This window comes from Gopherus evgoodei, chromosome 17 (assembly GCF_007399415.2).
Source record: "Gopherus evgoodei ecotype Sinaloan lineage chromosome 17, rGopEvg1_v1.p, whole genome shotgun sequence".
NCBI lineage: Eukaryota > Metazoa > Chordata > Testudines > Testudinidae > Gopherus > Gopherus evgoodei.
The window spans coordinates 4,556,376-4,583,598 of record NC_044338.1 but is presented as its reverse complement, the minus strand read 5'-3'; the positions used below and the strand labels follow the sequence as shown (position 1 = coordinate 4,583,598).

Below are 27,223 nucleotides of genomic sequence, written 5' to 3'. Positions count from 1 at the left end.
TACTCTCCCAAAGGATCCAATGCTAATGAGGGGCTCTTTATTAGCCTGGTTACCTGACTAATAAGCACATGCTGTAAAGAACATTCCATTAGCCAAACAAAAGGGTCCTTACAGGACATCCTTGGGGTTCAAGAAGGAGGAGAGTTGCTGTGATGTTCCATCCTACCCAAGACTTGTCCCTAGAAAGCTCACCTCTCAGACCTTGGCCCTGCATCACCATGGCCAGGTGTATCTGTGCTGAGTAAATCATTCACAAATGCATCAAGCTTTGCTCCTTCCCAGACAGATGGCTGGTGAGAAGGTTTCTCGGGGGAAAGGTCAGGAGATGCCAATTAGCCTATAAACTGCCATTAGGGAGACACCTGTCCCTGTTCTGATATGCTAATGAATCCAAGGGGCCCTTGGGTTGTGGGAGGTCAGCAGAACCCATTGACCAAGCTTTGAGTTTTTGAGAAAGAGTTGGATCAACGCAGAAGTGTACAGAATAGGCCAGCCTTGTCCAGAAAACTGCTGGCTGGGAGCGCTCGCAGGGTCTTTATTTCACCTGGAGCCTTGTCTAAACCAGGAAGAGCATGTCCATTACTGACAGCAGGCCAACATGAATGAGCACCAAGTAGTTTCCCACATGAACCGCCACCAAGTAGTTTAACTGGAAGCACAGCCAAGGATGAACCGTTTCCAGCACCTTTCAGAACCCTAGGATTTGTAATTAGACCTCACGACACCACTCGGCTGTTAGGTCTTTGATGAGACCTGGGCGATATGTGTAATGAATTATTGATTCAGATTATTCCTACTCTACATGAGAAGCTTGGGTCTCTCTTGGTGATCTTTCAGAAAAGCACTAAACCAACAGATCCACCAGTTACCCAAGATCCCAGCAACAACATTTAATTCTCACACACATGGCTACACATCACCCACCTTTTATGGGCAAGAGCTTTGCAGCATGCGCTGATGGAGAAACCTGGGCTATCCTAGACCGAGGTCTGTGGTTGAGTGCAGTGCAAGCTATTGCTCCACACATTTAAAAGCTGCCCATCACTACGGTTTCTGGAGACCCTTGGCAAGGCTCCACTGGCTCTAAGGGTATCTCTACACTTCACTGTAACCTGGGTCTGTGGGACCCACGGTCCAGGCTGCAATGTCTAGGCTGGAATAAAAGTTCCACAGCACAGCTGCGGCTGGCCTAGGTTAGCTGACTCAGTCTCGCGGGGCTCAGGCTGTGGGGCTATAAAATTGGAATGTATGTGTTCTGGATCAGGCTGCAGCCCAGACTCTGAGACCCACCCTTCTCGGGGGAAGACTTTTATTGCAGCGCAGTTGTATCCGCAGTGTTTCCAACCCTATGTCTGAGCATCCACGCTGCATCGTAAACCTTGTTTTACAATTGCTGGACCTTGGTCTCGCAGCTGTGCTAACGCCTCCATACTGCCCTATGCAGACCTTCTGACTTGGGTCTGTGGCTTGAGTTGCATCCACACTGCAAAATGACACGGCTTGGACCTGAGTAAGCCTATGTCCACACTACAGCTTTAAATCGATATTAATAAAATCGATTTTATAAAACAGGTTTTATAAAATCGATTTTACGCATCCACACTAGGGCACATTACTTCGGTTGTGTGTGTCCATGGTCCCAGGGTACCATCGATTTCCGGAGCGGTGCACTCTGGGTAGCTCAGTAAAATAATAGGACCAATAACTTCGATATCCGTCCACACTAACCCTAAATCGATTTAGTAATATCGATTTTAGGGTTACTCCTTTCGTTTAGCTGGAGTACAGAAATCGATTTTAAGACCCCTTAAAATCGATTTTAAGTGCCTTGTAGTGTGGACGGTTACAGCGTTAAATCGATTTAATGCTGTTTAAATCGATTTAACGCTGTAGTGTGGACCTGGCCTCACAGCAGGACTCAGGTTCTGACCCAAGCCCCCACAGGGTCCTAGAACCTAGGTGCTTGCTGACTTGACTCAGACCGATTTGTGTGTGGACAGAAGCGGGCCTTAGACCGGAGTCAGAGTTTGGGCTTAGTGTGCCGTGTAAACGTACCTTAAATGGCTCCTCCACAATACACACCCATCCATACAGTGTCAGAATGGCTCAGTATGACTGAGCACAAGAGACCTGGGGAGCATGCCAGGTTCACCAATATTCAGATTACCAGTGCCATTTTTGACCCCTTATTTTTTTTCATGCGGTTGTTCCAAATCCTCTCATGTGTGTTCAGTTAATTTCACTAAGCAGCCAAAAAATAAGCTCAACCTGATGCAGCATTACTGGAACATTTTCAGTCATGTTTTAGTCACAGGTCTTGGTTGCTTGAGCATCGTGCTGTATACATCAGCTTGGCATCTCTGCAGCCCCCATTAAGTAACTGGCAGTGAATACAGACTCCAAAACCAAGAAAGAGTCCTCTGAATTTTAGAAAGTCAGCGTGCTCTGTCCCCACGCAAAGGGTGTTAGCCGAATGGGACCAGGAATGGAAACACGTGTCTCTCAAAGACATAAAAGGGTTGCATGAAATACTGCTGGGGACAGAGGATGAATTCATACAGAAAGGGGCTGAAACTTTATACAGCAAATATACTAAACCAATTAATGGGGATGAACCATCAGACCTGGCCTAGTTTAAATTAATTCTGAATAAGCTATGGAGGAAAATGGCTGTGATCATTTCTTCCATCCTACAGCTAAGTTGGTCACAAACTGATCTGCTTTTCGGGTCCTGTTTCTTCCTTTTGGAACTGAGGACTGTTTCTTTAACACGAGGATCTGGAAATCTCGTTACAAGACAGTTCCACACTTGGTGACCACTACACCCAAGCTGCCAAGTTCACATACACATAGTAAAAGAGGATTGCTAAGTAACCATTCTGCTTGGCTTTGGTGTGATTTGCAGTTTACAAACCTAAAGCATGTTATGTGAACAATAAAAGTCTAATTTAAACTCCAGGAGCCCAGGGCAGAAGTCAAAAATGTGCATGCAACTGCAATGGCTATGACCACGCATGCAGATGAGATGTTTGCATACACAAATAATTAAATTGTTCTTTGGGGCTTGCAAATATCCAACTCATGTGTTCAACCATGATAGCTGGCAGTGCAAATTAACTACATATGTTTTATATGGGATCCTAGACTCCCAGGCCAGATCCACAGCTAGCATAAATCATCGTTGCTGCATTATGGAGCAACGCCAGCCTATGCCAGCTGCGGGACCTGCCTGGATGAGTTTTGGAAGTCAGGACCTTACAGTGTAATGTACATGCAGCGGGCTCTGCTTCTGCTCTGGGATTTCCCTGCTATGCTCTCACTGAAATTCTACTTTAATACCACTGGGAGTCACATGGTGAGCAGCCCTGAGGATGGAGGAAAGTAGACAGCCTAAGGTAACTAGTTAGTTTTAAACATTCAGAGTTTATAGCTGATATTGAAATTCCCAGCTGTGGCTAGAGCCTTTCATTGGACAATGGGTAACATGACCTTTCAAGCTCCGGTCACCTGCTTTGCTGAACTACAGACCCAAGAAACTCTACTCTTCATGTAAAGAGAAGCAGGTAGAAGAAGCCTGGATGATGCAGCTGATCAAGGATCCAATCCTGTAAGTAATACTCCTGGGAGAAGATCTTACTCATACAGGCAACTTCAACAAAGCCACTCTAGTGAGTGAGGGATGCAGGACCTGGGCCCGAGCCATATGAACACACACAAAATAATATATAAAAGATACATCAGGAGTTCCATTTTCCCTTCTTTCAGGGGTCGATCCAACAAGGTGCTCCAACTCCAATTCAGCAAAAAGAACTGAGCACATGAGACCCATTGGAGTTAATGATGCGTTTAAAGTCAAGAACATGCTCAAGGGCTCTGCTGGATCAGGGCCAGAGTGCTTAGCTCCCTGCAGAACCAAGCTCTCCTGCACTGCTTTGGATTTGATCGTTGGTGACGGATCTTTGTTTCTCTGCATTTTGAACAAATATGGAACAGAGAATAATAAATCACTCGGGAGAATCCGTGGAGCAACATGGAAGTTGTGAGCAGCTCCAAACTTCTCCCTCTGCTACTGCATTTTCTACCACGTGCTCCGGAGACCATCTCTACTTGTTTTGCTCCATTACAAACTCTCATGCTCACATGAGAGGCATGGCCAAGGTATCAAAACCCACCAGGAAATGAGCTACTCCAGTGTGCAATTTTATCCCACTGTCAGCAGGGCTCTGAAGGCGTCCGTGCTATTTCACTGTGCACAGCAGTATGCTTCTCATTAACAGTAGCACTAGTAACACTGTGGCTACACTGTGTGGTTTTCTGTGCAGAAGGAACACGCTCAGGTATTCAGGGGAGCCAAAGGGAAATAACAGGCCTCTTGGAAGTGCCCACGGGGAAACAACAAAGAGCAAAGCAGGGTGTTTGGATTTCTAACTAAGATCTTCTTTCTGCACATGCAAGTAAAGAATGGCCAACTCAGAATGAGAAGACCTACGGTGAGACTCACCATGCCCACTGAGATGGTCACACGGCTCCTCAGCTGCCAGCTCCCGCAGGCAGGAACGGTGTCCTCATCTGTCGGATGAGGCTGCTGTTGTGTACTCCCGGGCAACATGAGGTGCACTCTAGACAACTTGCATTACTCAGCCCTTAAATAAATATGCGGCAGCAACCAGTGAACTGTACAGCTGGAGCTAAACAAAGGCCTGGATTTGCAGCCACGGTGGAGCCGGACTACAGATACTAATCAGGAGTCATTAAGGTCTTGTCTACATACAACAGTTGTAGCTATACCAATACAAACCCCTCCTCCCCGACCTAAGCATAGGCGCAAGCACACGGCTATCAAGGTGCTGATCTCAAAGCTAGTAAAGGAACCGCTGTACCCCGCTAAAGCATCTTTATACTGGTATAACTGCATCTATAGTAGGGGTTGCACTGGTATAACAATAGCCATTAAAAAACCCACCCTACTCCTCACTGAAATGGTTTTACTGGTACAAGAACTGCGTGTGGAGCAGAAAGCTGAGGGGCATTTCTCTCCAGTGCTCAGCAGCAGGAGATCCTCCCTCTCTTGGTTTCATTCATGAGAAGGCAGGCAGTCACACCTGACAATTCACTAAGAGGCACTGATGGGACCAAAATTACTCTCCCCCTCACCCCCATGGTCTAATGGCCCACTATAGCCCAGTACTGACTGACTGGATCCTATGTATTCTGTTGGGCTCATCAGCCCTTTATTAGCAGTCCCTGTGACCCATTACTTTATAGGTGCGTCACTTTCCAGCTCTGTGTCGTCCCTCCAATCGCCCAGGAAACCAGCCAGCGCCCACGCAGGATGAAGGCTCAAGCACACAGCTGAAGATTTAATACGCAGCAGCCCGTTTTTCCAGTTGCCCGGAGAACACACACACAGCACAAACATTTTCGACTGGTCGTTTTAAAGATTTTTCCATAACATCAGATACTGAAATTAGCAAATCAACCATGAACCGAAGGCAGCGGTCAAACAAATATGCAAGGCAAGAGAACACTCCGATACAGAGAGTGAGTGAGCTGGCCTGGTTTACGTACACTCTCCTTTAATGAGGAGAAGGTTAGACAGAGAGAGGAAGAAAGAGCACCCTCCTACCCTTTATCTGTCTTGTCTATTTCAATGCTAAGCTCATTAGAGCCGGAACTGTCTCCTATTACCCATGTACACAACACCTAGCACAGCGTGGCCCTGATCCCAGTTGGGATCCTGTGGCACCACTGTAATACAACAACAGAACGAAACAAGAACAAAAACCACCCTCTAATAATATAAAGTAACTACAACAGCCGATCGTTTTTGAATGGTGTCCTACATACTTGAGGGTAAAACTTGACAGAGAGGACTCTGTCCTTCTGACAACACATTGAGAAGACCTGTGCTAAAATCCAGTCGAGAGCTGAACTCCTCTCCAAGACTGCTGGTTGCTCATGAGGCACCAGCACGCAACCCGATACTGATCACATGGGAACGACTACAATGACCACACGGTATGGGCACTAGACCAGGGCTGTCTCGCCTCATGGGGAAGAGGGGGCGAGGAGTCAAGTATTGGGGTGCTAGGCTCAGCACTGGGAAGAAACATTATCTAGAACAGCAGTTCTCAACCAGGGGTCCGCGAGTCCTCTGGCTGAAACCCAGAGTGCGAGCCCCGGCACCCACTGCTGCGGGGCTGAAATCCTAAGGCCCGGTGTCCCTCGCCACATAGCTGAAAACCTGAGCCCTGGAGCCCCTCAACACGGGACTGAAAACCTGAGCCCCAGCACCCACCACTGCGGGGCTGCAACCTCGAGCCCTGTCATGGGGCTGAAATCCTGAAACCCAGTGTCCCTTGCTGCAGGGCTGCAGGGCTCCGGGGCTGAAGCAGCCACGGGGAAAAACTGGTGGGTGCTCTGAACCCACCAGCCGCTCCCTGCCCTGCCCCAGCTCCACCTCCTCCCCTGAGTGTGCCGCGTCCCCGCTTTTCCCCCTAGCTCCCAGCGCTTGCAGCCACGAAACAGCCGTTTTGCACGGTAAGCACTGCGAGGGAGGGAGCTACCCCCTGCCCACACACAGGCCCCAGCCACCCCACCCCTGTACCCTGAGCGACCTCCTCCCTGCTCCCCGAGCTACCCCCCGCCCACACACAGCCCTTGGCTCCCCCCTCCCTGCACCCTGAGCTACCCCCTGCCCACACACAACCTCTGACTCCCCCCTCTCTGCACCCTGAGCTCACCCTCTGCCCGTGCACTGCCCCTAGCTTCCCCCTCCCTGCACCCTGAGCTCCCCCTGCCCATACACGGCCCCTAGCTCCCCCTTCCTTGTACCCTGAGCTACACCCCCCACCCACCCACAGCCCCTAGCTACCCCGTCCCTGCGACCTGCCCACAAACAGCCTCTAGCTATCTCCTCCCTGGGCCCTGAGCAGTTTTCAAACTTTTTGAGTTGAACCCCCAGACAGGCTGGGTGGTCTGTTGAGGTGAGTCAGGGGGTGGAGGTGGCACTGCCTCCCTGGACACTGCTGTGAAGCCCCGCCAGCCCTTGCCCCCCCCAGCCAGGCCAGAGCCCCAAGTCCCCACCACCCATCCTCTGCTGGGTCCTGGAGTTTTTATAGCATGTTGAGGGGGGCCTCAGAAAGAAAAAGGTTGAGAACCCCAATCTAGAAGTTAGACAAAGCATGAGGAGTCGAGAAGACCTGTAAATTCTAGTCCCATGTCTGAGAGATCTAGATTTTAAAGCAGGGGACTGCTACTCAGGACTCCTGGGTTCTATTTCCAATTCAGCAGCTGCCATCCTGCGTGACTCTGCACATGTCATTTTTGTATCTCTGTCAAATAGCCGCTGGTAGACTGTGAAAACTGAATTACATTTGTAATATGCCTGGAAATCTTTGGATAACAAGGAAAAATTATTATTTCAATGAGCAAATTATCCATTGAACAACAGAGGGCCCCATTCTAAAAAACAGAATTCTTTCCATGCAGGAGCAAATGGAGTTTTCAAAGTGCAATTTTACATAGATGAAAGGACAGGGGAGTTTTGCTTCCTGTCCTGGATTGTTGGAAACAGAGTAAAAGAGAATATTTGGAACCCACTGATGCTATAAAATGCCTGGTCTACAGCCATTCCACATCAATAAGAGCCCTTGTTTGTGTGAAGGGCTGCAAATCAGGTTAAGTTTCATGCCCGGAGCACGTGTACATGATAGGCCAATATTAACTCGGCTGGTTTGCTTTACAGGTCTGCATTTTGGGACCTAATATACATTGCTTGTGCGATCAAAAGGCTGAGAATGGTTTATTTTGTATTATCTATTGGGGTTGCTTTGTCTCCACTCCCTAGCAGGTCATAGCAATATACACACCTCACTTTACAATTCAAAAGTGCCAAACAAACATTAATTAGTGCTCAGAAGGGTGCAGTGACTTGCCCAAGGTCACACAGGGAGTAAGTGGCACCAGAGCCAAAGTGAACTCAGGAGGAACTGCTGTAACACAAACAATAACGAGAAACCATTAATTCTCCCCGATTTACACTGATCAAAGGACAAACCGGTAACTTTCTTCAGGGGTGAGGGTCAGAACTGGTGAGTGCTGCTGTAAGCCATGCTGTAAGCCACAGTCATTCTGAGCTTCTATTCCCCTTCGAAACCTGATCCAGCCCTTCCAAGCTAATCCTGCCCACTCTGATCCACTGTTTTCTTTACATGTGTTTCAGTTCCAGTTATCTCAGTCTTCATGTTCCCCCACCGCATAACCTGGATTGGTCTCTAGAGGCATTTAAAACATTTCATACTGTGATTTTTTTATGGGCCCAGTTTGATAACACTAAGTCCAGCTCCCACACTTTTGAAGTACAGAAGTCAGACCTATTTTGGTTTGAATTGGATCCTTAGGAGAAATCCAAAAAAGTGACTTCTTAGGGTGGCTGCATCTGAAGCTGAAAAGTACATTGACTCTCTGCATTAAGGAAGAGTGAAATTCTGCCCATTGGATCACACTTTGGCCCACTGAATTGTGATGCTCAGTAAACATACTAAGATATCAGATCACAACTATACAACATCACCATCACAATTCAACACCAGGATATCAACTGGAATGCCATTTAGCAAGTATCCAGTTCTGCAAGGCTGCATTTCACTACTCTACCAATTGCCATCTACTGGACAGATACAAGAACTGCTCAAATGTGTCATATGCCCTGTATTGCTAGCAGAGATTCTTTTGGATCTCATTTGTTGAAAACCTTTGTTTTTTGAGCAGTAAGACCAGAGGGTGATCTCTGCATCTCCTGTGAAGTACCAAATGGTCATAGCAACAACCATGAAGTCTGACTTGGCTACTACAATATATTAAAGGGATGATTCCAATCCCATTAAAGCCACTGGGAATTTTGCCACTGACTTCAGCTACCACAGGAACCCTAATGCACCAGATCTAACTAAGACAATGAGAGACATCTCTGTTGTTGCTGAGAAATTGGAATGTTTTTTTCCTTACTGGTAGCAGAAATACTACTGTAGTTGGATCTCAGCAAACATCATCATCCAGGCACGTTTACATTAAATAGTCTACACACTTACTCTGAAACTTGCTTAAGATAGTTGGGCTTTTGCCTGAGTCATTGATTCAATGTACTAATGAAACAACCACATACACATACACAATCTCTGTGAGGAGACATTTTTCAAAGCCAGATTATACTTCCACTCTGCTGTGGATGAAGGGCCTGCAATTTTTTCTCCCTAGTAGCAACAATTCTATATGGGTGGAAAAACTAGTAATTTTACAAGCAATCAGGATATGGGAATTAATCACAAAGCTCCGCAGTCAGAGGTGCCGGCCTGTTGCATTCATCAGATTTCATACTGAACTGCAGGTCGTCATGACAACCCTATTTCAAAAGAGGACAAGTACATTGCTACCTTTACTTCATTTTACATTCACAATGCAGGCAGCTAAGATTAAAGGAGATAGTGGGAACACTTCAGCAAATTTAAGGCTTGATCTAGCAATCCTTACTCACATTAGTCCTCCAACTGATTTAAGTGGCTCTACTCTTGAGAGCAAGGTTTCAAGAATGGGCCTTTATCTTAAATTGTGGTATTTTAAAATATCATATTATTACCTAGCCCTAAAAATGTTTGTGCCTCCATGTAAAATATACACAACCGGAACTAATATTTATTACATATACACATAAGGATAAGCATATTACAAATAGCACTGATTGATTAGTTACAGTGAAATTACCCGTATATTGATAAAGGAGTGGACCAGTATTAAGGAGCCATAATTCCATATTGGCACTGCTCCAAAACAGAAGATTAGAATGAGTTTACAATAAAACTTTGATTTACTGGGATATGATTTATAACACCTTGGTACCCTTTGTTAAATGCATTCACTTAAACTCTGCAAACTCTCTTACAGAACCATCTTTATTTTTCTATCATTGGTATTTTTTTATTTTCATATTGCATTTTGATTAATATAATCTGCACCCGTTTATATAAAAGTTTGTCCTTTAGCTAAACAACCCAACACTCAACGAATTCATGGAAAACATGGGATGAGCAGTTGGTTAATTAATCTGGGTTTTACACTGTATCTGCCAGACCATCTTCATATCTGTTTTGGATACTGAGTGGTCAAAAAAATATTACAGCAGTGCATTCTTTCTGTACTCAGCAACATTGTATAGCTCTCCCCTGGGAAATGAGTATTCAAGAGCACCATACATGCCGAAACTCTCTAAGGATTAAGGAACATTTATTATCTATATTATTGCAGTGCATAGAGGTCCCAACTGAGATCAAGCCCCATTGGGCAGGACGCTGTATATACTCACAATAAGAGACATCACCTGTCTCCGAAGAGCTAACTGTTTAAACAGGCAAGGCAGATTCAGACTGAGTGGGAGGGAATCAGAGGTAGAGACAGAAGGAAGGACTTGTCCAACTTCACCCAGTAGCTCCGTGGCAGAGCCAGGAATACCTTGCCTCTCACAGTTTCCAATCTAAGGCCCTGATTCTGCATGATTCCAGCATCCAGGCTGTGGCCGATCACTGCACCTGCATGAAGCCCCACCGAATGGAATAGGGCCTGAAGTACACAAGACAGACAACAGATGGGGGAAAGGGGCACCATCATTCTCACATACAAGCAGGAATTCAACAGAAGTATCAAAGGTAGCATGGGAACTGAGCCCATTTCCCCATAGTCAAAATCCGCTACCTTACTCGTGAGTCAATCCTATGACATTTACATTTATTATGAGACTGATGAAATCTCAGGCAGAGTACATAAGAACGGCCACACTGGGTCAGACCAAAGGTCTATCTAGCCCAGTATCCTGTCTTCTGACAGTGGCCAATGCTAGGTGCCTCACAGGGTTGAACAGAACAGATAATGATCAAGTGATCCATCCCCTGTTGCTCATTCCCAGCTTCTGGCAAACAAAGTCTAGGGACACCATCCCTGTCCATCCTGGCTAATAGCCATTGATGGACCTATCCTCCTTGAATTTATCTAGTTCTCTTTTGAACCCTGGTATAGTCTTGGACTTCACAACATCCTCCGGCAGAGTTCCACAGGCTGGCTGTGCCTTGTGTGAAAAAATACTTCCGTTAGTTTGTTTTAAACCTACTGCCTATTAATTTCATTTGGTGACCCCTAGTTCTTGTGTTATGAGGAGTAAATAACACTTCCTTATTTAGTTGCTCCATACCAGTCAGGATTTCACAGACCTCAATCATATCCCCCATTAATTATCTCTTTTTCAAGCTGAAAAGTCCCAGTCTTATTAATCTCTCCTCATATGGAAGCAATTCCATACACCTAATCATTTTTGTTGCTCTTTTCTGAACCTTTTCTAATTCCAGTACATCTTTTGTGAGATAGGGCAACTACATCTGCACGCAGTATTCAAGATGCGTGTGTACATGGATTTATATACAGGCAATTTGATATTTTCCATCTTATTATCTAACCCCTTCCGAATGATTCCTAACATTTTCTTTGCTTTTTTGACTGACACTGAACATTGAGTGGATGTTTTCAGAGAACTATCCACAATGACGACAAGATCTCTTTCTTGAGTGGTAACAGTTAATTTAGACCCCATCATTTTATATGTACAGTTGGGATTATGTTTTCCAGTATGCATTACTTTGCATTTATCAACAGTGAATTTCATCTGCCATTTTGTTGCCCAGTCACCCAGTTTTGAGAGATCTTTTTGCAGCTCTTCACAGTGTGCCTGAGACTTAACTATTTTGAGTAGTTTTGTGAAATGTGCAAATTTTGCCACCTCACTGTTTACCCCTTTTTCCAGATCATTTATGAATATGTTGAATAGGACTGGACCCAGTACAGACCACTGGGGAACATCACTACTTACCTCTCTCCGTTCCGAAAACTGACCATCTATACCTACCCTTTGTTTCCTATCTTTTAACCAGTTACCAATCCATGAGAGCATCTTCCCTCTTATCCCATGACAGCTTACTTTGCTTCAGTAATTCCTAGCAAGTCTAGAAATACAGTATAATAATACTGTAGTCATTTCCCCCAAAATGACTGTCAGCAGCTTCCCCAACTTTCATTCTGTATCTCCCACAGTCCATTTGCCCCGCAATCTTTATCATCATTATAAGCTGTCTACACTAGGGCTTAGGTCAGCTTAACCATGTCTCTCAGGGGTTTACATTTTTCACACATCCCTGAGTGACGTAGTTGGGTCAACCTAACTTTCTAATGTTGACCAGCCCTAAGATAGTGGGGAACAGGTGGACTGAACAAACAGCTCATTGGAGAGAAGCTGTCAGAAAGATAAACCATCATCTTGCTGCGTGTGTGTGTACAGCACCAAGCACAACAGACCCTTCCTGGCTGGAGTCTCCAGACCTTATTGTAATGCACATCGATCATAACCACAATAGCCAGTTCCCTGTAGGCGGCAGAGTCCACAAAACTCTTATATGCTGAGTTATTTTATATCATATCATTGTTGCTCCTGTTTTCCATTCCCCCCTCTTCACTTCTGATCCCATAGGGAACTTTTAGCTACCATGCAGCATTAGGAATACCCATCATCAAGAAATCCCTGCTACTGACATTTTAGAAACTAGAACAAAACTATTAACTGTTGTCAGAGAACAGCTGCCTGTAGCTCAAGGTCTGTCTTGGGAGAAAGCTTCTGGGAGTCTGATTACATAACAACCTGCCTGAGCATGCCTGTTGCCAAACTTTGCCTTTAAGCAAAGCTGGCAATAGGTATAATTGCTTAGAGCCCTGAGCAGGTCAAGAGGGCTCCCATTAACTATTAGTATGTGCTGGGCGAAAGGCAAAATATTCCTGTTTAGGGTCCCCAAATGGACTAGCTCCAGCTCTCCATCTAAGCCTCTCAATCTCCGGAAGTGGGGGAAGAGAGGGAAGTCAGCAGAACGCAAATAAATCCCCCTTCTTGTCAAAGAAATTAAAGGAGAACATTTTGGTTTTGCTTCAGTCACTACATTGTAAATGCTTTTCAGCCAGGTTCACATCTGGATAAGAGACACAGCGGTGGGGCTTTAAAAAAAGCCGCCCCTCCCTATTTGCAAACACTTCATTTGCCATAAAACCAAAGGCAGAGAGATCTTAGCATTGTGCCGACTTCAGAGTATATGTAGTGATTTATCACCAAGGTTGGAAGCCTTTTAACAGACGGATCCTCATCACCTCTGACCGTGAACAGCTTGTTGATTCTTTTTTGGGAGGAGGGTGGGAAAGGTCGACCACCTCTTTTGCTTACATCCACGTTAACAACATCCTGCATTAAAATCACTCCGCAGCCTGTCTCTGGTTTTGCTCCAGCATCCCAAGCAAAACTGCCGTCCCACCCCACTCACCCTGCTCGCTACAGAGAGTGACACTGTCCCAGGCAGGCTGGCACACCCTCGGCGGTTATTGCCCCGGGTTATTTTGCTTTCTTTTCTGAATTTCTAATTACAAAAACTTCCTGCAACAGAGGTTTGTGTCCGGGCCGCTCCCAGTCACCCCGCAACAGCAAGCACTTTGCACTGGCAGATTTAAATGCAATCACATTCCCAGTCTCCGGCAATCTCCTCTTTGGGGAGCTGTTTAAAAAAAATGCCCGCGCCCCGTGACTACATCTAACAGAAGCTACAGCTAATCCTCACCACCCGGCAGGCTCTCTTTGCAAGCGTGGCTGCTATGTTTGGCGCTCACTGATGGCTTAATTGAAGGCTGGAGGCTACAAGTAACCACGTCCCCCGACCCTCTTACCGTGCACACACGTTGGTTGCTACTCCCCTTCCAAGCACCCGCGTTGCCCTCTAGCGACAACTGCAAGGAACCAGGAGCCGGGAAGCAGCGAGCTCGCGCCAGTCCCGGCTCCTGCCCAGCCAATCAGAGTATCCCAGCAGGAGGCAGCCCCAGGGCTGTGCAGAGCAGGGAGCACGAGCCCAGGCGTTAGCTATTATCGTCCGTGCAGAGCCAGGCGCAGGGGTCAAACACTGCTGCAAGGGCACGGAGGTGCATGCCGATTGCGAAGCCTCACCCACTCGCAGGGTGCATGCATGCAGCAGTGTCAGCACTGGAAATTGCATGGCTCACTTGCAGAGAAACACCAGCGCTGGCTGAGTCGGTCACAGGCTACCCTTACCAGTGCTTGGTTTTCTCAAGTTGGGACACTTGAAAATAAGGGACATGGGAGACTTTGCATGTTAATTGGAACCTGTTGCAAAGTGCTTCATCGGCTGGAAATCTACTTTCAAGTCCCTCCCACGGAGGGAGACTGGGCCCAGTGTTGCCAGTTTCCCCCCACTCCCCATGCCAGTGCTGCTGAAGGGATCTCCTTGCAAAGGAGACAGCCCAGCTCTGCATGACCCATGCAATGACAGTGCGGCCGTTTGCTCTTTAATGAGGGATGCAGAGCCTGCTGCCAGTCTCTGAAGCAGACAGAGTTTTGACCATCACTGGTTGATGGCTGGAATGTGGTCTCAGTCCTGTTCCTAAGGCACAAGGATCCACATTACAAAAACATCTCATGTTTATTTGCTTAGCTGCAGGCTTCTTCCCTCACTCCATGAACCATTACCGAAACCATTTGCTTTGAAATAGGAGGGGAGAAGAGAAATTCTAGGCATAGGCAGTATTGGGTGAGTCTGGCACCCAAAATAATAACACTGAACACAAAAAATGATTGTTTTTCAATCATGCTTTTCAGTCAGTCTTTTATCTTTAACTCCCCTCTACTCCCCTGCCAATGGGTCTGTGGGAATTTCTGGTTGAAAAGTCAACATTTAATGCATGCACAAATGTCTGCCTAACCCTGGCTGCTCAGACAGTCTCTACTGACCCTTCTCAGCTCTAAGGAAGGGGAACTGCCAGCCATTCCCTGTGACTCTCTTGCCCCGGCAGTGACATTTCTCTGCCTCCTGCTGCCCAGGGAAATCTCTACCTAGGAGTCAGTAGCAGCACTTCCCTGACTCTACCACCTGGGGATTCACCTCTCCTTAAGTCCCAGCAGCGCCAAGTCCCCAGCTCCCATTGCCCCAGATCCCCTCTCTGCTCTAGGATCGTACATAAAAGGAGCCATTAGTGGCAGGGCAGGTCTATGTCCTTAGGCCTCCAGGCTCTCACACAGAGCTCTGCCCAAGTACCCAACCATGCAATCTGCAGGAACGGAAAAACTTATCAGCACAGCTCCTCCTGCTGGTGACAAAATCCCATGGCCCACAGCCAGCACGGGACAGTTGGCAACACAGCAACAATGGCTGCTCACAGGGAATTCCCCTTCCCTCCCCCTCAGCTGGGGGAGCTGCCATCTGAACACTCAGCACCTTCCTTAGTCTCCCTCCTCTACACCCCAGAAATCTGTCTTGTGCTCCCCCCTCACGCTCCCTGCCCTCTTTTCACAGTGTCCCCGCTGCTCGTCCCAGCTCCTGCATCCAGTCCCCTGAGCCACAGAGCAGCACGGCACCCATTTTGCCTGTAGGCTGGCTTTAGTCTTACTGAAATAGGAGGAGGAAACAGGCAGCTTTATTAAGGGCAGCCTGACTTCCACATGTGGCTAGACTGCAGGGAAATAGAGACGATCTTGCTGGTGTCAGCCCCATTGACAATAACAGGAGAAAGCGCTTTTCAGGAGACAGATACGACAAAAAAAACAAAAAACAAAAATCACATCGGGAGAGTTGTGAAAACATGGTGATAATTGGCAGTACTGCATAGGGGTCATTCCCTAATAGGCCCCACCTCCTGTCTCCAGCTAACCCCTGTGAGGTTGAAGTAGTAGACTGAGCACAGGGATGGATGGCCATCAGCACTTCTCTTTCCCCCTCTGCCACTGACTCACTGAGTGGACTTTGTCTCTGGCTCCAATACCCTGCTAACACACTGCTGTTTAGTACTGACAATACCTCTCCCTTGTAACACTAGCAATGCTTCAGCCCCTCCTGCTGAGTGCTCCAAGAGTGACTGGGAAACACTTCTGTCACTTTCCAGCTGCTAGGGACCAACATACAGTGCCTGCCAGCATACACATTAGTTAACTAAGCCCCCCACAAGCCCCTTTATCCCCCCCTCTCCCCCAAAAGACAAGGGCTTTATTATCTTCTTTTGACAGGTGAAGAAACTGAGGCAGAGAAAGCCTAGTTCAAAATACTGTAACACAGTGCACTAAACACATCATTGCAACACATGATTATTGCTCCAATGCTACTCGTATCTGCAAAGGAAGAGAAAACTGAGTAAGCCCTAAATTAGCCCGGGCTGCACAGGGAGAAAACCCATGTTAGGTAATGAGTTATATAGACAGAAGGAACATTTACTCTGTTAGGACATCAGGAATCATGCATCATTTACAGACCTTTATGGAGATGAATTTCTGGCTCAGGTGGCAACTTGTGTCGCCTCCTGACTTTTCCACATTGCATAAATCATCCCTCTTGCTGACAGGCTTCTGCAAACAAGCTCTTCCCCTCCCTCTCATCCAACCAATTACTCAGCAGAGGGGAGACAAAACAGCCTTCTCAAAGTGCCTGTTAGCAGGAGAGGTGCAAGCAGGCCACTTATAGGAGTGCCTGAAAGCCTATCAAGCCTGCCTCTGGTCACGATAAATCTGCTACGATTGCCTCCAGCATTCATGCTTGAACACTATGACTACATGGACCAGGAGGACCTTAGCCCAAGAGCCCTGGAGGAGAATTTGTATAGCAGAGTCCTAGTTGGTGAAGGGAATGATGGGGCTCAGGGACGCAGAGATACAGGATCACTACAGGGCAAAGAAGTGTGGCAGCTGTTGAGAGGCTGAGGCTTAACTAACCCGGGTATACGAAAACAGAATCATGATTTTTGTAACTGGCATAAAAGGTTAAAACACCAGGCGATTGGGCAAAGGCTGTGGGAGACCCTTGCAAATGGAACAAGTAGCTGCAAGGGTGACAGGCAGCAAGCTATAATAACAGAGTTAGTTAGTCCCAGATCTTGCAAGATTTAGGCCTGGTCCACACTACGCTGTTAAACCGATTTTACAGCGTTAAATCGATTTAACGCTTCACCTGTCCACACTACATTGCTCTTTATATCGATTTAAAAGGGCTCTTTAAATCGATTTCTGTACTCCTACAAACGAGAGGAGTAACGCTAAAATCGATATTACTATATCGATTTAGGGTTAGTATGGACGCAAATCGACGTTATTGGCCTCATTCTTTTACAGTAGCTACCCACAATGCACCGCTCCAGAAATCGATGCTAGCCTCGAACCACGGACACACACCACCGAATTAATGTGCCTAGTGTGACGCACACAATCGACTTATAATATCTGTTTATAAAATCGGTTTTAGCTAATTCGAATTTATCCTGTAGTGTAGACGTACCCTTAGGCTCCAATTTACACCCCATATGAGTATGTGGTGAACTTTACACACTCACAGGGCATAAAATTAAGCCCATGTGCAAATCTCTGCAGGATCAGGGCCACCAACGGTTACTCTATTCAGGTTCTTCTATCGCTCCCATCACTCGGGTCTATGAACTCCTATTAGCAAGAGTAATTACAGTGTTTGAGCATCATCCCTACGGAGGACTGTGAAAAGAGAAATCGGATCCCTTTCCGCTAGGTCAGCCTACCTGTAGCAATGTGATGACTGCTCCCATTTACCGTGTGTATCGTTCAGGGGTTGGCAACCTTTCAGAAGTGCTGTGCCGAGTCTTCCTTTAGTCACTCTGATTTAAGGTTTCATGTGCCAGTCATACATTTTAACGTTTTTAGAAGGTCTCTTTCTATAAGTCTACAATATATAACTAAACTATTGTTGTATGTAAAGTAAATAAGGTTTTTTAAAATGTTTAAGAAGCTTCATTTAAAATTAAACAAAATGCAGAGCCCCCGGACCGGTGGCCAGGACCGGGCAGTGTGAGTGCCCCTGACAGTCAGCTCGTGTGCCGCCTTGGGCGCCCCGCCATACCCTGAGCTAGTTACTGTGTCACTGACACGAGCCAGCAGCGAGCTCCCGGGGACTGGGGCGAGGGAAGGGCTGCCTGGCGGGCTCCTCAGCTGCCCTAACGCGCTCAGTCCTAGCCCCTGCGGGGAGCCCCTGTCGCCCCGCGCGGCCCGGGGGGGCTCTGGGGCGCGGGCTGCCCCCACGACGATGACAAGGCGGGGACAGGCGAGCTCTGACAAGCTCGACAACCAGGCCAGGCTCGCCCTCAGCGAGCAATGGGCTCTGGCGCCGCGTTAGGGCGGGTCACACCCCTTAGGGATGGCGGCAGGAGACCCCTGGGGTGTACAAGGCGCCAGACCCGTCGCATTGGAGACGGAACAGCCCGTTGCCGAGCAGCTGCCGCCCTCCCCGCGTCTGCAGCGCGGGGCGGTGCCCGGCCCTCGAGGCGGGGGGACACACGGACTATTGTTCTTGCGGAGGGCGCGGGTGCTGGTGCTGAGCGCTGCCATGGAGACGCGTCCGGAGGGGGAGGGGGAGCAGGCGGCGCGGCGCGGGCCGGGCCCTGGAAGAGGCGGTGGCATCCGGGGGGAAGGTGACCTCCGGCCCCGGGGGAGGGGCTGTGGGGGCAGGAGTAGGGGTCTGGAGAGTAGGGGCCAGCAGGGACGGGGGGGGTCTATAGGGAGTGGGGGTCGGGGTAGGGACAGAGTCTCTGGGGCTCTCTGGAGAATAGGGGCCCGGGGGAGGGACTCTGGGGAGTGGGGGGCTCTGTGGGGAGTTGACTCCAGGGGTCAGGGCCTGGGAAACAGCAGGGACAGGGGGGTCTATAGGGATTGGGGGTCGGGGGGGTAGGACAGATTCTCTGGGGCTCTCTGGAGAATAGGGCCTGGGGGAGGACTCTGGGGAGTGGGGGCTCTGTGGGGAGTTGACTCCAGGGGTCAGGGCCTGGAGACAGCAGGGATGGGGGGGTCTATAGGGAGTGGGGGTTCGGGGGAGGGACAGAGTCTCTGGGGCTCTCTGGAGAATAGGAGCTGGGGGGAGGGACTCTGAGGAGTGGGGGCTCTGTGGGGAGTGACTCCAGGGGTCAGGGCCGGGAGACAGCAGGGACGGGGGGGGGGTCTATAGGGAGTGGGGGTCGGGGTAGGGACAGAGTCTCTGGGGCTCTCTGGAGAATAGGGGCCCAGGGGAGGGACTCTGGGGAGTGGGGGGCTCTGTGGGGAGTTGACTCCAGCGGTCAGGGCCTGGGAGAACAGGGGTCTCTGGGGGCAGATCAGTCTGGGGAGTAGGGGCCAGAGGGCCATGGGCAGTGAGTAGAGATCTGTGACAGATCACTAGAGTGTGTGATCAGGGGCAGGGGCTGGGGGGACTGAGGACTCAGGGGGTGGGGCTCTGGACTCAAGCCCTGAGGGCTCTAAGGGGCTGTGAGGAGTAAGATGCAGGGGGACAGACTTGGAGGCTTGGGGGAAGGATGATGCAGAAGGAAGTGGACTGAGTGGACTGTGGGGGGGCGGAGCGCTGAGTGGGATGTGGGGCCTGCACTGGGAAGACGGTGGACTTTGCAGCAGATGAAGGGGGCACCAAAGGCCCTTCAACAAGTCTTTCCCCCTATTTGCAGGCTCAGCAGTAGCTCAGTGTGAGAGCCAGGGTGTGCCCCATGAAGGAAAGCCCAGGATGTAAGGGGGTGCAGGAATTGCTGCTTGGCAAGGAGAAAGGCAAGGCCAACAGCAAGCAGCCAGGTAAGGGGATCCTAACCCCTACGCCATACTCATCCCCACCACAGGCCACAGGCAAGAAGAAGCCAAAGAAGAAGAAAAAGAAAGCAGACCAGGATGACAGTAACACCAGAAGCAGTGGGCATGGCAGCAGCCCCTCCGCCTCTGAGGAGACAGGTTAGCAATGCTATGTTATAGCAATGGGTGCCAGTGGGCACAGCACCTGGAGGATGGGGGCACAGCCTGCAAGGAGTGGATGGGAGGCAGATGTGCATGGTGGAAAGCAGCTGTCACTTCTCAAAGGCCACACTGCTTCTGGCAGTGGCCAGGTTGACTTTTGCATAACATATCGCTAGCTCCAGTGGGCCCAATGCTCCAGGGCCTTGGACCATCACTTATACCAGTATATGGAAGATGTTACCAAATGAGAGTGGCAATTTTATGCCCTTTGCTTGGTGCACATGACCACACAAAGGGTAAGGTAGTGGAGAATCAACTCTGTCTCCAGTTTGCTATCCCTGCTGTTAGTAAGGGAAGTGCATTGTCACCCTTTAGAGGTTATAGAGTATATTACTGTGTGTACTGATCAGCCAGCATAGGTACAGATTGCCTGCTATACCCGTGTGTGTGTGTGTTGGAGAGCGTGATGCTCTGTACCTCGGAGGAACACCCTACACCCCCATGTTCATCCTTATGATTGTGTGGTACCCAATGCAAAGTTTGTCATGTCTGGTGTCTTCGGAAGGCTCACGATGCACTGAACATTGTTGTTATAGTAACGTTATAGGTTGTTGTCACGGAGTCCCTGGGCGATGCTCCGGAACTCCTCCCCACCAAGCCAGGCAGGACTTTGGGGAGCCTCCTCTCCCTGGGAGCAGACTTGTTCAGGGCAAGAAGCTCACACGTCTTCACCTCCTGGGTCTCTCCTTGGAGCATTCAGCATCCTCTGCCCCTCCGTGCGCTTCCCACAGTGAGTCCACCCCAGCGGGGTCCTGGGGAAGCCACCCGGTCCTGCACCCCCACTTCGCAGTCAGACGTGACTCTTAGCCAGCCAGTAAAACAGAGGTTTATTCAATGACAGGAACAGGGTCTAAAACAGAGCTTGTAGGTACAGAGAACTGGACCCCTCGGCTGGGTCCATTCTGGGGGGCAGTGAGCCACACCCCCACGTCTGCCCTCAGCCAGCTCCAGACTAACAACCCCTCCCAGACCCTCCTCTCTCCTCAGCCCCTTTCCCGGGCCAGGAGGTCACCTGATCCCTTTGTCTCCAACACCTTCAGCTGGCACCTTTGCAGAGGAGGGGCCCAGGCCATCAGTTGCTAAGAGACAGAGTGTCAGCATTTAGGTGCACTGGCCCTTTGCTCTGCCAGATACTTAAGAACTGCCTAGGGTACACTGAGGCACCAACACAGTATTCAGAGAAAACATTAAGAACTTTCCCAGTTTGTCACAGTTGTAATTTCATGTATATAGTTATGAGGCTGAAAATGTGTCCTCATGGCTTAAAACAAGCCCAGGCAAAACTGTCCAGGAACCGAGGAGCAGTTCACACCTCATCAGGGCATGTAAGGGACAAACCCAGCCCAGCCTCACAGGAACAAAGGACACTGGCCTAGGCAGCAACGGAGGATCTGTTGGACTCTCACGTGAGTCACCCCCGTCCCTTGGTCAGTTTGGGATACAATGAGGTAATGCTTAGCTGACCCTGAAGGGGGCTGGCAAAGCCAAGAGGGAAGAAAGAACATGATAAAAGGGAGAGATGTTTGCCATGCTCTTCCTCTCTCTTCCACCTCCATCTACAGACAACACCACACCAACTGACTGAAGTGCTGATCAAAGGTGAAAGCCTGGCTGAAGGGTAACCAGCCAGCCTGTGGTGAAAAGCATCTAAGTTTGTTAGGGCACTGAAAGTGTTACGAGCAGCTTAGAATGCATTTGCTTTATTTCATTTGACCAAATCTGACTTGTTATGCTTTGATTTATAATCACTTAAAATATGTGTAGTTAATAAATGTGTTTATTTATTCTACCTGAAGCAATGAGTTTGGTGTGAAGCATGTCAGAAACTCCCCTTGGGATAACAAGCCTGGAACATATCAATTTCTTTGGTAAATTGACAAACTCATATAAGCTTGCAGCATTCAGCGGGCATAACTGGACACTGCAAGACAGAGGTTCATAGGGTTGTGCCTGGGACCAGCGATATTAGCTAGTGTCATTCAGTTGCACAATCCAAGCAGCTTACATGCCAGAGGCTGTGCGTGAACAGCCCAGGAGTGGGGGTTCTCACAGCAGAGCAGAGTGAGCCTGGCTCTGAGTTGAGGATTGGAGTGACCTAGCAGATTACTGGTCCAGCTAATCCTAGGGCCACGTCCAGACTAGGTATTAAAATCGATTTTAGATACGCAACTTCAGCTACGGGAATAACGTAGCTGAAGTCAAATTTCTAAAATCGAGGTACTCACCCATCTGGACGGCGCGGCATCGATGTCCCCGGCTCTCCATGTCGATTCCAGAACTCCATTCGGGTTGATAGAGTTCCGGAATCGATGTAAGCGCGCTCGGGGATCGATACATCGCGTCCAGACTAGACGCGATATATCAATCCCCGAGCAATCGATTTTAACCCGCCGATGCCGCGGGTTAGTCTTGACGTGGGCTAGGGGAACGTCACAGAGGGCATGTAATTTTTTGGAATGGGTAGCTATAAATATAGAACCACACAGAGTCTTGAGTTGAGATTGGCTTTATTTACCTACCTGTTCATAGTGTAGAAAACGGTTATACTGGGATAATTAGAAATCCTTTTTCACTACTGTGCATAGTAAAAAAAGAAGAGATTGGCTGCTGTAGATCCCAGGAAATAAGTTTGGGCTTTTGGTGAGAAGGAATCTTGTGCATTTTAGAACTTCCACCTAGAATTATAGCCTGGTAGTACTTTTTGTTGCTTTTCTTTTTTTAAACAAATGGTTGATTGGAAGTACATGTAGCTCCCTCCTGTGGGCTGTAGGAGGCATAGGACATCTGTTGGAGAGTAGGTAGTTTCACAAAACTGCCACAAGATTTGAGGTAGCTGGAAATATTTTTGATTTTCTTTCACAGAGCTGAACTACAGTTGGTTGAATGTTCAACATTTGAGTCAAAAATTTATCTGACCTCTAATGAACAGTATTTAGCTTCCTGATACCCTAACAGAGTGGGGGTTAATTTCAAAACTTCTTAACGGGGGAGGTTTTCTTCAATTATGTAAAGAAACAGAACTATTAAAGTTATGTCAGGCATCTTCTTAAAATAACATTACTCACATTACTAAAACATCTCGGATTTTTTAAAAATCTATTTCGTGAAGTTTAAACTTTAGAAGGGAGCAGGACTAATTTATTACAATGACAAAAGCCAGTTAGAATAACCATTGGTGGAAGCTGAGGCCTAAATGGAGTAAGACTTTAAAAAATAGCTCCAGCACAGCTTGCAAGAGACATTTTTCTTGGTAGTATCTGTTCACTAGCCCTTTAACTGGAGAGACAAATTGAAACTGAAATTAATCCTAGGTAACAAACTCTCAATCTGATTTTGAGAGAGGATGCATGAAAACTTTCTCTAGTTTAGGACTGTAAACTTTTTGGCACAGGGACCATCTCGTTTCCCTGGTTGATAGAGCATTAAAAGCCTGAGGTGGTGTTCAAATAATGGCCACAATTTCTCATGTCAGTTTCTGCCATTCTTTCAACTCAAATGTTTAACATTCACATTGGAAAAAACACAATACTAAAGTGTACACAACTACTTTACAAAAACACAACAGTCATACTGGTCCAGTGGGCATGATGCTGGTATCAAAGTGTTATGAGTATGTTAAAAGTTCTGCTTACGTACATTTTATATGAGTACAGTAATTCTATAAATGGCATCAATCATTGAGCTAAATCCGTATTCCCCCTCAACAATGAGCTTTTATGTGATTGATATTTTGTTAACAAATCTGGTTTCTTGACAGTGAGCCTGTGCTATGTTTAATGATTTTTTTATCTGTGTCTTTCTCATCACCATGTGAACAGTAAAGCCCAGGTGACAGTGATGCTATATAAGCTCTCTGTTAATATTATTTCTCATTTCACCAGATAAACATCACAGCAAAAGCAGGAAGCATCAGACCCTCTCTGCTCAGTTACTTGAAATAAGCATAAGGAAGGATCCTGACCCAGCACAAGATGCTGTAAAGGGGATTCACACTGATGGAGAAATAAATAAGCTTTTATTATCAGCTTCCACTACTTCAGGCTCTACCCAAACAGAGCAGGACATTTCTGATCAGATCAATGAAAGCCTTCGGTGGGATGGGATTCTTGAAGACCCTGCTGCTGAGGAAGAAAGGCTGCGTGTCTATAAACTGAACAGAAGGAAACGCTACAGGTTATATGTCCAGCAACAGCTACCCACAGAGCCATGTTTGACTCTCACGCATTTCCCGTTACTTCAAACCAAAGATCCATACACAAATAGTGGTAAGACAATAAGCCAGGAGGATCGCTCCAGTCCTTATTTTCAGGAAAATAAAGATGAAGAGGTCCTGAATGCTGAACTAGCTAGCAAAGTGTCTGATCTGCAACCAGCAGCATTACCAAATATTTCTCAGGAAGTTGTGTAAACCAGTATTGTTCTCTATTTTAAATCTGTATTTAAAACAGTAATGGCAACAAAACCGTTACTTTGAAACTTTGTATATACCTTTGTTCACAGAAAGTTGTTAGTATGGGGAATTAATCCCACTAACAGGGTATTCCATTTACTTCGGCCAGACCTGTTATAAACACTACATGGAAAGTGGACAAAAAAAAATTTATTTTGGTTTTATTAAAGATTCTTTACATCCTACTACTCTACCCTCAAGTACCCTCTTACTGCTCATATGTTATTCATAAATAGCAGTGTCCTACTGGATTATCTCAGTGCTTTTCAAATGTGACTGCATTAAGCCTCACAGTACCTCTGTGAAGTGGGCAGGTGTTAGCCCATGTTGCAGATAGGGAAATTGAGGCAGTAAGTAGCTATGTGATTTGATACTGTGCATAGAGAATAGGGTAAGTGATACGCAGATAGGCTTGCCTAAGGTCACATACATTGCAGAATCAGGATTGAAATCCCGGTCTCGGTGCCTGGCTTGCTCTTAATGGCAATCTAGACAATACTACTTTCTTCTGTTACAAAAACTTATTGTATTGTTCCCTGAACTCTGCGATTTAAATCAGAAACAAAGGGCACTAAATTGAAAAGTGCCCTTTTCTCAAGTGACAGGATTGTCCTTGTCAGTATCATGATTGCTGCATCAACATGGCTCTGGGTGTCTTCTGCAGCAGTGGCCAAAATGAACTAAAAAAACCCAAAACATTAGTCTTTCACTTAATAGGCTTCCCCGCCCATTCCATCAGCCTCTCAGATGCCCTTGCATTTCATCACACACACAGTAATGTCTTTCATACAGGCTTCCTCAGACTACTTTTACAATATCAGAATATTAAAAAATAGCCAAGGGCAGACAAAAGGAAATGTTCTGGGGGAAAAAAGACCATGCATCTGAAAGGAGAGAGATAATAAGTTCTCGTAACTTCCCTCTACTTGCTTGGAAATATGTTCTTTTGATTTAAAAATACATCTTAAACCCTATTTGAATGCAATGGTCTTTTCTAACAATTATTGTCTTATATGCATAGGACTCCTCTGTTTTCTTTAATATTTTATCACTGAATGATCCCCTAATCCTATTGCCTTTAATTGGCTGCATAATACCACTGGCACTTTTGCAATGGCAGGTTGGTTCTTTATAAATATATTCTGTTTCAAGACTCGCTAGATTCCAGCAATGCCATTACTTGAAAACCAAGTGCTTATGCAAAGGGGTTGGCAAATGAGCAGCGAAAAAAGTAAACAAAAAACTCATTATGAATTAAAGAATTGGTATTCTGTTGCATCAATTCCTACCCTTCTATCGCTCTTCAAAATAAAATCTACAAGCCTGGAAAGTCAGAAGCATTTAACAAGGCAATAGGCATCCAGACACATAAGTTATAGTTCTCTGACAAGAACAGCTTGTCACAAATCAGTTTTTTTTAATATATTATAAATTCTAATAACTTTTTATATACTATGCCCATCACTGTGGCATCAGAGCACCTGAACTGTCCCCTCCATTTAAAAAAAAATCCACAATCAAAGGAGAGTTTTATCTGTTTAAATACTCAGTTCATTTGAAAACAACAACTGCTTTGTTTGCAATATGTGACAAAATACATATCAGAAACCAGAACTAGCTCTTTAGGAATAAAATGGTACCAGACGTGAAATACATGCTGTGAGGAGGATTTCCAATGGTCTTAAAAGCACATCTTGAAGTGTCTTACTAAACTCATGAAGCCATAGCATTTGTATTATATTTTTATAGTCAATTTTATACTTGATATGGCTTATTAGAGAATTTAGCAACAATCAAGTCTGATAAAAGAAACAGGATCTAAGATCAGCTAAATATATTAAGTCTTTAGTTCTAAGTAAATTGTGTAATAAATGATATCTAACTCTTCCACACAGTACTTACCCACTAATTTCAGTAATTACTCCCAGCCAGCCAGAGTTAACGCAGTAGAGATGAACCAGCCATTTGTGACTCTAGTTTGCACTCAAGACCAAACCACCACCAATAAGGCTTGAATTAAAGAGAGACTTCCCTACAATTATGGTTTTCATATAATTTATTACTAGTTAAATGAGATAAAGCAAATTAAAACTTTGTTTTTTGGTTTTTTTGGGGGGGGATTTTTGTCAGAGACAGCAGAACATATTGGATCTTGCACACTGAGAACCAAGGTGTTGCAATATAGTAACCTGAATTTTTTAAAAAGTATCTTCCATCTGTTACCATCTTTTTAAAGAGGAACATCAATAAATCTGTGTTTTTAAAGCATGTGTTGTGTCCTAAACCATAGTGTAAGAGTTCTTTCTAATTTAACTTGGAACAGGTCATGGTTACAATTTTAAAATAAAACCTCTCTCCAAAATCTTGTAATGAATTCAGGGGAACAGTGATAGTAAACCAGGCATCCATTCTAGTCCAGTATCCTGTCTCCTACAGTGGCAGGAGGAAAGTACAAGCTAGCAATAATGGAATAACCTGTCCAACAGAGAAGTTATGTTTGAAACCCCTACACACAGGTTGGCTTGTGCCCTGTCACAAGTGCACTTTTGGCAAACACTTAAGGAATGGTCTTAGTGGGAATGTAATTAGCATTTCTTAAATAGTACAGACTAGATTCAATGCATTTGGTACTAGGCTATGCTACCCATGCTGGTAGTTCTGGCCCCGATTCACATCCCATGCAGTTCCAATAGCTTCAGTGGGGTCAAAGGTCTGGTCAGAATCCCCGTACCCATAGTCTCTTATGGGGATGGCTATTTAAACTCAGCATTCCAAGTCTCCCTTGGAAATGTTTTAGGGCAGGAAACAAGGATTAAAGAAACTACTGATTCAAGGGAATAAATAGGCAAAAAAAACAA

The 27,223-nt window shown here is 46.6% G+C and overlaps 1 protein-coding gene and 1 long non-coding RNA gene across 6 annotated transcripts in view; one reads left to right on the top strand and one right to left on the bottom strand.

The window, feature by feature from the left end:
* Positions 1-16,421, bottom strand: part of RPH3AL (rabphilin 3A like (without C2 domains)) — a 96,595-nt gene extending 80,174 nt beyond the window's left edge. For 2 of the 5 annotated variants that reach the window (XM_030536666.1, XM_030536665.1), the window contains exon 1: positions 4,502-4,606. The gene's annotated coding sequence lies outside the window, so the exon portion shown is untranslated. Of the gene's footprint in view, positions 1-4,501; positions 4,607-13,691; positions 13,747-13,797; positions 13,880-16,384 lie in introns of those variants that run through there. The other 3 variants (XM_030536668.1, XM_030536667.1, XM_030536669.1) reach the window with 3 other exon arrangements.
* A 2,079-nt stretch (positions 16,422-18,500) lies between these two features.
* On the top strand, positions 18,501-23,881 carry LOC115636309. The gene is made up of 3 exons (XR_003996880.1): positions 18,501-18,558; positions 19,579-19,852; positions 23,797-23,881. It is a non-coding gene; the product is annotated as an uncharacterized LOC115636309 (long non-coding RNA).
* The last annotated feature ends 3,342 nt before the right edge of the window (positions 23,882-27,223 follow it).